The sequence below is a fragment of the Dendropsophus ebraccatus genome, chromosome 7 (genome assembly GCF_027789765.1).
Source record: "Dendropsophus ebraccatus isolate aDenEbr1 chromosome 7, aDenEbr1.pat, whole genome shotgun sequence".
NCBI lineage: Eukaryota > Metazoa > Chordata > Amphibia > Anura > Hylidae > Dendropsophus > Dendropsophus ebraccatus.
This window is the reverse complement of record NC_091460.1, coordinates 105,703,420-105,716,366: the sequence shown is the minus strand read 5'-3', so window position 1 is coordinate 105,716,366 and position 12,947 is coordinate 105,703,420.

The following is a 12,947-nucleotide window of genomic DNA, read 5'->3' as shown; positions in this document are numbered from 1 at the left end:
TACTCAATCAGCTTGGCTTTGGGCCACACCTGGGAGCAGAGTCTAAGAACCCTCTAAATATACACCCTTTGTGTAGTTCCAGGATGCAAAACCGGACTTCTGTGGCTAGAAGGCACCAGTTAGCTCCATAAGTGTGGTCTCTGTGTAATCAGCAGCTGGTTCCCAAGAACTAGACAGAGTCAGTGCAAAGTGCCAGAGAAAAGGCAGAGTATACAAAGTCAGCAGGCAGAATCAGCTCTATACCAGGAATAGGACGGATCTCATAGTCAGATAGGTGAAGGGTCAGGGCAGGCAGCTTCAGAGGCAGGTAACAATCTGAGTTGGCAACAGGAGAGGAACACGTACAGATAGGACTCAGCCAGAAAGCATAATCCAAAGAATAGGCACAGAATACACAGAGAATCATCAGAATAAAAAAACATCTTTGCTTGGAATGCACAAATGCAACAATGCTCAGACAGGAAGGAGCAGGTGGAGCTGGTTTAAGTAGGTGTAGGTGGCTCAGGATTGGCAGATGGCAATAGCAGGTGGAGACAAGTTGCCTCTATAAATCCTAAGCAGTTGACTGCAAGCACAATAGAGGTGTCACTGCAGCTGAAGGTGGAAGAAGATGGCGGAAGGCACGAGCAGCCCCAGGACGAACATGGAGCACAGCTATAGCAAACATGACCCTACTGCTGTTGAATCTCATCCAGCAGAATTATGCTGCGTTTACACGAAACAATTATCGTGCGAATTCGCACAATAATGATCGAATTTGAACAATAATCGTACGTGTAAACACTGCGAACGATCAAACGGCGAACGAGAAATCGTTCATTTTGATCTTACAACATGTTCCAAAATCGTCGTTCGCAAAAAAATTCGAAGATCGTTCCGTGTAAACAGTCGTTCGCCAATTTAACCAATGTGTGAGATAGGCTTAAGCGATCGCAAAACGAATTTCCGTACGATATATCGTACCGTCTAAACGGTGACCATTATGAAAAAAAATCGTTACTCCGACATCGTTAATCGTACGATCGGGCCAATTATCGTTTCGTGTAAACGCAGCACTACACAGATCAATTATATAGCCTGAGGAACCTATAGCCTGAGGAACCACCTCAACCAAAACACAACAAAAAGCTGTGAACCCATTACTCCAGCAACAACTGTAACTGCTGCCAGCCAGTGATTAAACATAAAAGCAGAAGATGGCATGATAGGAGAATTTCTGCCGTGTATAACAGTTGGTAAAGGGCTGCACAGGCTCAATGGCATTTTAAATCAACCCCTCGGTGCTGACGTACTCAATCCTAAAAACAGTTTCTATGTAACTATAACTGGAATATTTAATATGCTGATGGTTTAATAGGAGTAATAAGACATTTTAATGCAGCCTAATTATACCTGTAGTTAACAGTAGAAACATGAACGGTTTTAATGCGATGCAGTGGCAATAGATGACAAGCAGAAAATTACAGCTAATGGGAGTGCAGTTGTCTGGTAATTACTTCATTTACATGATATAAATCAATCAAACATGACATCGAATCAGAATGATTAATTATTACATCATTCCAATTAAAATGTATTATATAATGAACAAAGGGCCTAATTCTATTACACCACTAGGCCGCTACACTTCTCTATCTAATTATATAAAGAGAACCTTCTCCAGGAAAAATAAGTCACCTTGTTGGTATAATCACCGGCGTATGAGGACCACTTAGGACTAACTAATACTTAACTTTTAATGATGCATTAAAAATATACAACAAAAAGGTCCACACAAACAACAAAAAGAATATCCACTAATGTGCTCTATGTACAGTGAAGTAACCTGAAAGGCCAGCATGCATATCTGGGAGATTATCCCATATCCCCGAAGGGATACTAATAGTTAGGGACTACAGGCCAGGTGTCAAGATACATAAAATACCGTCTATGAGAAAGGGAGAAAAAGAGAGAGGAGAGTAATGGTGCACCCTGCTCTCTATCCTGATAACCTCTTACCCTGCCTTTTGGGGAACCCACCTCCTTAATAGGGTGGCCCCAACCACGATGACGGTCCCTTCCTAATTGCATGTGCCCAAGAGGATACAAGAAACACAGAAGACAGAAAAGAGTGAAAAAACAGTGTATACTCAAAACCACCTTAAAAACAAACAGCAAGAGATATCCTATTACATAGGTTATGCTAATTCATACACAGCACCTATTTTATAAGCTGTGTTCGTTCCGACGCGTTTCAACCATCCCAGTTGTGGACGGATTCATCAGGGAACACATATAGCACTCCAAAGGATGTGCTTAAACCAATTCCTGCTGTGAAGGATATCCTCTCATCACAACAATATTCATGGACCTCTTAGGAATGGTACAAATAATGCAATGATAAGTCACTAGTACTCAGCATGGTGACAACAGATAGAAAAAATGACAGGAGAATAGCCCCACATTAAGGCTGTTGTTATGCTTAGCTATACAGATAAACTCGGGCAATAAATAGATAAAAATAAACAAATGGAGCAAATTGTTGTACTTAGCTATACAGATGTACTAACGCCACTCTGTCTGCAAGGATCCATGTTCACCCTACGATGAGAGGGTGACACTGAGTCAGAGGTAGGCCCGGCTTATATACCGGTAATAATCATGTTACTTCCGGGTTACGGTTGATGCGGTCACGTGACCTATATGCGGTCATGTGACTCCGCTACAATCCTAGTTGGATACCTATCAGGTAGCTTTTGTGTAATCATAAGGCACACCAACGCCACATATCCGCCTGCAGAGGACAACAAGGGCGCCAAGAGAGTCACAAACGTCACCGTTAATCCATATAATGATATTCCGCGGCCACTTCCGGTTGCCGGAACGCAAATGCGTTCCAAGCGGCGGAAGTGCGCCATATATACGATACAGAGCTATGGAGTGGAGCGCAAATTGCGTTCCACCCGCAGCTTTATTAAATAGGACGCATTGAGGACACCCAAGGTGATATATCACATAATCGGTGGGCCCAAGCCACATCAATTGATGGATCCCAATGTAAATACCTAATAATATGTCTGGGGGCACAAATATCTTGATCCTAGTAACCCATAATTAACAGAAAGATACATAATAATTAGAGTGAACATGATAGTTCATAAATGATAAAAACAATCATAACCCCATATTACGCCACCCACACATAGGTAAGATAATGTAATGGGTGGCTAATTCATTAGGTGTAAATACAATTTTGAAGGGTTACATTCCCGAGCCAATGGAGTCACTAAAATCCACACAGACAAGATAGTATAATGGGTGGCGAGATACTTACATTTAGATACAAATATAAAGGGTTACACTCCCGGGCCAAAAAAGCCATTAAATATTCACCACATGAGGTTATTAACCTGAGAGCAGCCACCAAGAGTACATAATAAAGGCATGTTTAACCAATGAATGATGTAAATATAAGTGCTTCGTTGAGGCCCCTTGGACTCACAGTACCAAGTCTGTAGATCCACTGGGCCTCTTTTTGGAGAAGGCGTTTATCCAGGTCACCCCCCCTAGGTGAGGGTCGTAGCACCTCTATAGCCTGAAACTTAACCGACCATGGGTCATCCCGATGGACCCATCGCATGTGTTTGGCGAGAGGTTTATCTCGACTATGTGAGATATCTCCCATATGCTCTAATATGCGTCTGCGTAATTCCCGCTTCGTTTTGCCAACGTACTGAAGGGGGCAAGGGCAACTTGCCAAGTACACGACCCCAGAGGTCTTGCAATTAGCAAATTCCCGATTGGTGTAACGCTTACCGTCTGTCCCATGAAAAGAACGAGCCTGTAGTATGTACTTACAGGCCTTACAGGTCCCACATTTGTAGGTACCCTCCATTCGGGCCTGTCTCAGCCACATGTGCGTAGACGGGGGGGAATAGTGACTGTGTACCAAGCGGTCGCCTAAATTTCTACCCCGTCTGTAGGTGACAACCGGTCTGTCATCCACTAGTTGGGAGACCACGGGGTCAGATTTAAGAATTGGCCAAAAGCGATTAAGTATGTCCCTGATCTCGGTTGCCGATGAATCATAGGTCCCTATGATTCTAGTCTTAGACAGTCCATCTGTTGATGTATCCCTAGGTACCAGTAAAGTCCGTCTGTCTCGTCGCTTAGCCTCCTTATAGGCGGTTTTGAGTACATGGTCAGGGTATCCTCGATCGCGGAATCGCCTATACAGCGTATCTGCTTCTTGTTTGAACGCTTCCGGGGAGGAGCAATTCCGCCGAGCCCTAAGGTATTGTCCCTTCGGGATACCTCGGCGGAGTGGTTGTGGGTGATAGCTATCCCACCGTAGTAGGCAATTACCGGCCGTAGGTTTTCGATAGATGGCCGTATTGAGCCTACCATCAGCACCTCTCTTAAGGGTAACATCCAGGAAGCACAATTCTTGTTCCTGGATTTCATAGGTAAACCTCATCCCAATGGTATTGGTATTGAGGCATTGCATAAAATCCACGAACTCGCTGCGCGTCCCCGACCAAATTACTGCCACATCATCAATATATCTGGCCCATAATTGAATATGCTGCTGGTATTCCAATAGATGATCGCCAAAGACCATAGCTTCCTCCCACCAGCCCAGGAACAGGTTTGCGTACGTGGGCGCCACAGGGGCGCCCATTGCAGTGCCCCTGAGCTGGTGGAAGATATGGGAAGCAAAGAGAAAATAGTTCTTGGTCAGAACAAACTCCAAAAGTTGTAAAATAAATACATTATGTGGTCTATCATGGGTACTTCTGCTACTTAGAAAATGACCCACCGCTTTGAGTCCTAGTTCGTGGTGGATGGAACTGTATAGGGCCTCTACATCTATAGAGCAGAGCAGATGGTGTTGTTCTAAGATGACATCCTGAGTACGCAGCAACAGGTCGGTAGTATCACGCAGGTAAGATGGCATAGACAGTACAAACGGCCTAAGGATTTTGTCCAGGTATATCCCTATATTCTGGGTTAAATTGTCAACACCTGAGACTATGGGGCGGCATTTCAGAGGTGTCAAACCCTTATGGACTTTAGGAAGTCCGTAAAAGGTTGCCACCTGTGGAGAAACTGGGTACATAAAGTTAAATTCATTCTGATCAATTAGTTTATTGTTTAAAGCTTGGTCCAGGATACTCTTGAGCTCCTTTTGAAATACTGGGGTAGGGTCAGACCGTAGTAATGTATAATTGGACTTATCCTTGAGGAAAAGCTCTGGTGTCCTTGGAAAGAGATAGGTCCTTGGTCATCAAACCCTCGGACAAAGGGGGTAATTTGGTGATCATGGACCATGATAATTATGATATGATGTGCCATCAGGTCCTCAAGGATAAGTCCAATTATACATTACTACGGTCTGACCCTACCCCAGTATTTCAAAAGGAGCTCAAGAGTATCCTGGACCAAGCTTTAAACAATAAACTAATTGATCAGAATGAATTTAACTTTATGTACCCAGTTTCTCCACAGGTGGCAACCTTTTACGGACTTCCTAAAGTCCATAAGGGTTTGACACCTCTGAAATGCCGCCCCATAGTCTCAGGTGTTGACAATTTAACCCAGAATATAGGGATATACCTGGACAAAATCCTTAGGCCGTTTGTACTGTCTATGCCATCTTACCTGCGTGATACTACCGACCTGTTGCTGCGTACTCAGGATGTCATCTTAGAACAACACCATCTGCTCTGCTCTATAGATGTAGAGGCCCTATACAGTTCCATCCACCACGAACTAGGACTCAAAGCGGTGGGTCATTTTCTAAGTAGCAGAAGTACCCATGATAGACCACATAATGTATTTATTTTACAACTTTTGGAGTTTGTTCTGACCAAGAACTATTTTCTCTTTGCTTCCCATATCTTCCACCAGCTCAGGGCACTGCAATGGGCGCCCCTGTGGCGCCCACGTACGCAAACCTGTTCCTGGGCTGGTGGGAGGAAGCTATGGTCTTTGGCGATCATCTATTGGAATACCAGCAGCATATTCAATTATGGGCCAGATATATTGATGATGTGGCAGTAATTTGGTCGGGGATGCGCAGCGAGTTCGTGGATTTTATGCAATGCCTCAATACCAATACCATTGGGATGAGGTTTACCTATGAAATCCAGGAACAAGAATTGTGCTTCCTGGATGTTACCCTTAAGAGAGGTGCTGATGGTAGGCTCAATACGGCCATCTATCGAAAACCTACGGCCGGTAATTGCCTACTACGGTGGGATAGCTATCACCCACAACCACTCCGCCGAGGTATCCCGAAGGGACAATACCTTAGGGCTCGGCGGAATTGCTCCTCCCCGGAAGCGTTCAAACAAGAAGCAGATACGCTGTATAGGCGATTCCGCGATCGAGGATACCCTGACCATGTACTCAAAACCGCCTATAAGGAGGCTAAGCGACGAGACAGACGGACTTTACTGGTACCTAGGGATACATCAACAGATGGACTGTCTAAGACTAGAATCATAGGGACCTATGATTCATCGGCAACCGAGATCAGGGACATACTTAATCGCTTTTGGCCAATTCTTAAATCTGACCCCGTGGTCTCCCAACTAGTGGATGACAGACCGGCTGTCACCTACAGACGGGGTAGAAATTTAGGCGACCGCTTGGTACACAGTCACTATTCCCCCCCGTCTACGCACATGTGGCTGAGACAGGCCCGAATGGAGGGTACCTACAAATGTGGGACCTGTAAGGCCTGTAAGTACATACTACAGGCTCGTTCTTTTCATGGGACAGACGGTAAGCGTTACACCAATCGGGAATTTGCTAATTGCAAGACCTCTGGGGTCGTGTACTTGGCAAGTTGCCCTTGCCCCCTTCAGTACGTTGGCAAAACGAAGCGGGAATTACGCAGACGCATATTAGAGCATATGGGAGATATCTCACATAGTCGAGATAAACCTCTCGCCAAACACATGCGATGGGTCCATCGGGATGACCCATGGTCGGTTAAGTTTCAGGCTATAGAGGTGCTACGACCCTCACCTAGGGGGGGTGACCTGGATAAACGCCTTCTCCAAAAAGAGGCCCAGTGGATCTACAGACTTGGTACTGTGAGTCCAAGGGGCCTCAACGAAGCACTTATATTTACATCATTCATTGGTTAAACATGCCTTTATTATGTACTCTTGGTGGCTGCTCTCAGGTTAATAACCTCATGTGGTGAATATTTAATGGCTTTTTTGGCCCGGGAGTGTAACCCTTTATATTTGTATCTAAATGTAAGTATCTCGCCACCCATTATACTATCTTGTCTGTGTGGATTTTAGTGACTCCATTGGCTCGGGAATGTAACCCTTCAAAATTGTATTTACACCTAATGAATTAGCCACCCATTACATTATCTTACCTATGTGTGGGTGGCGTAATATGGGGTTATGATTGTTTTTATCATTTATGAACTATCATGTTCACTCTAATTATTATGTATCTTTCTGTTAATTATGGGTTACTAGGATCAAGATATTTGTGCCCCCAGACATATTATTAGGTATTTACATTGGGATCCATCAATTGATGTGGCTTGGGCCCACCGATTATGTGATATATCACCTTGGGTGTCCTCAATGCGTCCTATTTAATAAAGCTGCGGGTGGAACGCAATTTGCGCTCCACTCCATAGCTCTGTATCGTATATATGGCGCACTTCCGCCGCTTGGAACGCATTTGCGTTCCGGCAACCGGAAGTGGCCGCGGAATATCATTATATGGATTAACGGTGACGTTTGTGACTCTCTTGGCGCCCTTGTTGTCCTCTGCAGGCGGATATGTGGCGTTGGTGTGCCTTATGATTACACAAAAGCTACCTGATAGGTATCCAACTAGGATTGTAGCGGAGTCACATGACCGCATATAGGTCACGTGACCGCATCAACCGTAACCCGGAAGTAACATGATTATTACCGGTATATAAGCCGGGCCTACCTCTGACTCAGTGTCACCCTCTCATCGTAGGGTGAACATGGATCCTTGCAGACAGAGTGGCGTTAGTACATCTGTATAGCTAAGTACAACAATTTGCTCCATTTGTTTATTTTTATCTATTTATTGCCCGAGTTTATCTGTATAGCTAAGCATAACAACAGCCTTAATGTGGGGCTATTCTCCTGTCATTTTTTCTATCTGTTGTCACCATGCTGAGTACTAGTGACTTATCATTGCATTATTTGTACCATTCCTAAGAGGTCCATGAATATTGTTGTGATGAGAGGATATCCTTCACAGCAGGAATTGGTTTAAGCACATCCTTTGGAGTGCTATATGTGTTCCCTGATGAATCCGTCCACAACTGGGATGGTTGAAACGCGTCGGAACGAACACAGCTTATAAAATAGGTGCTGTGTATGAATTAGCATAACCTATGTAATAGGATATCTCTTGCTGTTTGTTTTTAAGGTGGTTTTGAGTATACACTGTTTTTTCACTCTTTTCTGTCTTCTGTGTTTCTTGTATCCTCTTGGGCACGTGCAATTAGGAAGGGACCGTCATCGTGGTTGGGGCCACCCTATTAAGGAGGTGGGTTCCCCAAAAGGCAGGGTAAGAGGTTATCAGGATAGAGAGCAGGGTGCACCATTACTCTCCTCTCTCTTTTTCTCCCTTTCTCATAGACGGTATTTTATGTATCTTGACACCTGGCCTGTAGTCCCTAACTATTAGTATCCCTTCGGGGATATAGGATAATCTCCCAGATATGCATGCTGGCCTTTCAGGTTACTTCACTGTACATAGAGCACATTAGTGGATATTCTTTTTGTTGTTTGTGTGGACCTTTTTGTTGTATATTTTTAATGCATCATTAAAAGTTAAGTATTAGTTAGTCCTAAGTGGTCCTCATACGCCGGTGATTACTTCAGTTTGTTTAGACCACTGGACCTCATGCCATTATGGTGTAACGGCACCTGTATTCCCGTTATTTGGATTTTCACCTTGTTGGTATAGAAAGCTCCATTTTTTTCTCTTAATGCTTATCGACTGACACCATAAATAAAAAGATAATGTAAGTTCTGGCGGCTTCAACAATTAAATAGATGATGGGATATATTTTAATTACTATAATTTTTAAAAGAGTACCTGTCATGATAAGAGATAAACGAGCCAGGCCGAGGTTCCGGTTCATATGAACCCGAACTATCGGCACTGGAATCCTGTTGTCTTCAACAAGAATATGAGAGTGTGTTAAAGGGAGAACAAAAATAGGTTTTAAATCAACTGGTGTCAAAAAGTTATTGGGCAAGGCATATTAAAGGGCAAGTTCAGTGTTTTTTCCCCTGGCAATTGAAACAGATTACAAAGTTATATAACTTTATAATGTGTTTTAATAAGCCTTCTGTTCCTTCCCTATCGCCACTCCCCCACGAAGTATCAAAACACATACTTACGTGATCCCTGTGGACCACAGCCGGCACCATCTTGTGTAGATGACACCTCACAAAGGGACAAAGAGTAGAATGAGGTGGGCACCATTAAAATAACATTTAAGGTATAACCATCATAGGGTGGTACAGACGTGCCAAAAACATGTATTGTAATGCAAAAGGAAAGAAGAAAAGAAGGCATGTATAGAGTAATCACTGTGCACACCAGAAATATGAATACATAAATCATTTTATTAGTTATAAGCTCCAAAAAAACAGAAAACTTAAAAACATCTAAAATACATCACTACCAAAACCCTGGAATAAACAGTATCCACCATACTAGATCAGGATACAAAATACATCCATGTAACCTGAACAAAGAAACCTATATATGGTATCATGAGGTGAACAAAAGGTACCGTATTTTCTGGTGTATAAGATGACCCCTGACTCCTAAGATTTACAGGTGTTCGCCTTATACGCCGGAAAATGTTAACCCTTGCCTGACCGCAGCAGGGTTTACTAGCTAGAGCCCTGCTGCGGTTAAGCAGGGGTTAACTTAAGTTGTAAAAAACATCAATCAACTTACCTGTGACCTGTTCCTGGCAGCAGCGCGTCCTCCGTCACATTCTCGGTGGCGCAGGCAGTGTGGTCCCCGAAGCTCTCCCGGGCAGCTGAGCGTCTCATCAGAGAAGCTCAGAGACGCTTGACTGCTGGAAGAGCTTCAGGAGAATGACAGAGGCTTCAGGGACTCCCGGCGCTTCTGCCATTCTCCTCAGGGACCTCCGGCACAGGCAGTGTGGGAGACGTGTGGCTGCCGGGAACGGGTCACAGGTGAGTTGAATGTGTTTTTTTTTACAGGGGTCACCGCATATGGTGGGAATGCAGCCGTTTTTTTAGCTCCCCCACCATATGCGGCAACCATACCCAGCGTAAAAGAAGACCCCCGACTTCTGAGAAGATTTTTCGGGGTTAAAAAGTCATCTTATACACCCGAAAATACAGTAAGTAAAGTGCAAATACAATACAACCTACAATGAGGCCCACCCAGGTAATCAAAAGGGGGGGAATACCCTACGCATTATGCTGCCACCCTGCAGCTTCGTAATCAATAGGGGGAGGATACCCCACGCATTACCCTGCAGCTTCGTCAGGAGGTTTCCTCCCCCCACTGATCACCTGGGTGGGCCTCATTTCAGGTTGTATTACTTTACTTACCTTTTGTTCACCTTGTGATACCATATATAGGTTTCTTTGCCTGGGTTACATTATGGATGTAATTTGTATACTGATCTAGTGAGGTGCATACTTTTGGAGTTTATAACTAATAAAAATATTTTTGTATTCACATTTCTGGTGTGCACAGTGATTACTCTATACGAGCCTTCTTTTCTTTTGCAGCTCACATAGTAGCCCCCCTCTACTACGCTGTCAGATGACTCACATCTTGCTCAGCTCCGATTGGCAGAGTAAGCTGTCAGTCATTTGACACTCTCCAGCCCCCTCTGCGACATCAGCAAATGACTCACGGCTTGCTCAGCTCCAATTGGCCGAGCAAGCCGTCAGTTATCTCACGCTCCTAGCAGAAGATGCAGAAGAAAAGATGGCGCACTCCCGCGAATGGCTGAAAATTCAAATAAAGTTGTACCCAGGAGTGAGGATGAGTATAAAAAGAGTTTAATGTTGTTTATTTATTTATTTTGCTGGCACAGGAGTTGTACTTTAACTCCTTGAGGACAGAGCCTAAAATGGCCTTAAGGACCGGGACAATTTTCACTTTTGCGTTTTAATTTTTTCCTCCCCATCTTCTAAGAGCTCTAATGCTGCGTTTACACGAAGCGATTATTGTTCGAATTTTCACATAAACGATCGCATTTGAGCGATAATCGTACCGTGTAAACACAGCAAACGATGAGCGAGAAATCAAAACATGTTCTTAAATCGTTGTTCGTCGTTCGTTGAAAATTCGCAGATCGCTTCGTGTAAACAGTCTTTTCTTACGAATTTTCAAACGATTTTTCTAACGATTTATTCGTCTAAACGCTGATCGGTATAAAACCCAAATCGTTGCTTCAAAATCGTTAAACGATCGATTGGGCGAATTATCGCTCCGTGTAAACACAGCATAACTAACTCTTTTATTTTTCCATCGACAGGGCCATGTGAGGGCTTGTTTTTTTCAGGAACAGGTGTACTTTGTAATGGCACCTTTTAATTTACCATAAAATAAATTATGGAACCCCAAAATATCATTAATGGGGTGAAACTGAGATAAAATCATGATCTCTAATTTTTATTAGTATCACATCTGTGTAGATCGGACTTATTGATCACTTTTTCTTAATTTTGTAATATATATAATGTAATAAAAATCAACAATCCTGGTATTTTTTTAGCGCTTTTTGTTCATGCTGTGTACCGTGCAGAAATATTATTTTATTTAAATCGATTGGACGATTATGCACACTACGGTATGTTATATGTTTGTTTTTGTTTTATTATTTTTGTGTTTTATTTATGGTTTTTAAAACTTTTATTTTTTCACACTTTTTTTTAGTTCCCCAGGGGACTATTACATACATGCATTGGATTGCATGCACTGATCAGAAGACTGAAGACCTGACTGCACGGAGGAAGGTAAGAGACCCCCGCAGTCAGGCCATGTAATCGGGGGGGGGGGGGGGGTCCAGATCACTGAGTCTTTCTGCTTAAAGTTGAAATTATGGGCATCCTTTCCTTTAAAGAAAAAGTGGGACACATTAGAGCTCAAATAAGTAGGTACTGTAGTGACTAGAATGAAGTGAAGCGCTTAGTTACGCTCAGCTATTGGCTTGTCAGACGGCTGCCTTTGAACTCCGCTCCGGGTGCCCAAAAAAGCTGTATGCAGTCCTGAGAAACTTCTCCCAGGACTGCATCCAGCTTTTCCAGGCAGCCGCCTGATAAGCCGATGGCCATTCATAAAGTGATTTCCTTCATTAATACTGTAGATTCACTTATCTCTAGTGGTGACCATAATCAGATGCATTTTAAGTAATGGTAAACATGGGGCACTATATATAATAATGCCCAAATAGTATAGTGTCATGATTGGTTACTGTGAATGTTTGAGTCAGCACCTGGAATTCCACCACATGATCTCCAAGTATGCCATATAATAAGGTCATTGATGTATAAGATCTGCAAAACAGCTGAGAAGTAGAGGATAGATATTACAGTGTTTTTCTATTTGACTTACAGTGCCAACCAGAGGACCAAGTCCTTGTACTTGCTATTATAGGGGTACATCGATAAAAATCTTTTTCTTTCAAATCAACTGGTTTCAGAAAGTTATATAGATTTGGAATTTACTTCTATTTAAAATCTAAAGCCCTTCAGTACTTATCAGCTGCTGTATGTCCTGCAAGAGGGGTCTTGTTCTTCTTTTCAGTCTGATACAGTACGCTAAAGTAGAAACTGTCCAGAGTAGTAGCAAATCCAATGGAAAATCTGTACTGCTCTGGACAGTTCCTGTCACAGACAAGAGGTGGCAGCAGAAAGCACTGTGTCAGACTGAAAAGAAAA